Source organism: Penaeus monodon, chromosome 32 (genome assembly GCF_015228065.2).
Source record: "Penaeus monodon isolate SGIC_2016 chromosome 32, NSTDA_Pmon_1, whole genome shotgun sequence".
Classification (NCBI taxonomy): Eukaryota; Metazoa; Arthropoda; class Malacostraca; order Decapoda; family Penaeidae; genus Penaeus; species Penaeus monodon.
The window spans coordinates 15416455-15416787 of record NC_051417.1 but is presented as its reverse complement, the minus strand read 5'-3'; the positions used below and the strand labels follow the sequence as shown (position 1 = coordinate 15416787).

Sequence of the window (333 nt, the reverse complement as noted above, 5' to 3'; positions counted from 1 at the left end):
GGGTTATTTGACGTGGGTTCTCGAAAGGGATTCACATCAATGGAAGCGGAAAATTAAAGAAAATTCTTTAAGATTGCACACTAACTTCTTTACAGACACCGCCCACGAAGAGTTATATTGCTGTTGCTTATCACGTCTAAAGATACACACACACAAAATAGGTTTTTTCGTAGAGTTTTCGCTCGTCAGGAAAAATTCAGTTTTGTGCAAGAGAGACTTACAGAGGTGTCCTTACCTAATGCGTTCGAAGATTGTGTGTCTAAATATAATTTCTGTAAATAAATGCCACTTACACAGTCTCCTTTTTACCACACCACACACACCACCAACAAC

At 38.7% G+C, this 333-nt stretch overlaps 1 protein-coding gene across 1 annotated transcript in view; it reads left to right on the top strand.

Annotated features, from left to right (window-relative positions):
* The window catches only part of LOC119593560, a 40455-nt gene that overhangs the window by 1037 nt on the left and 39085 nt on the right, over positions 1 to 333 (top strand). The window lies entirely within an intron of this gene.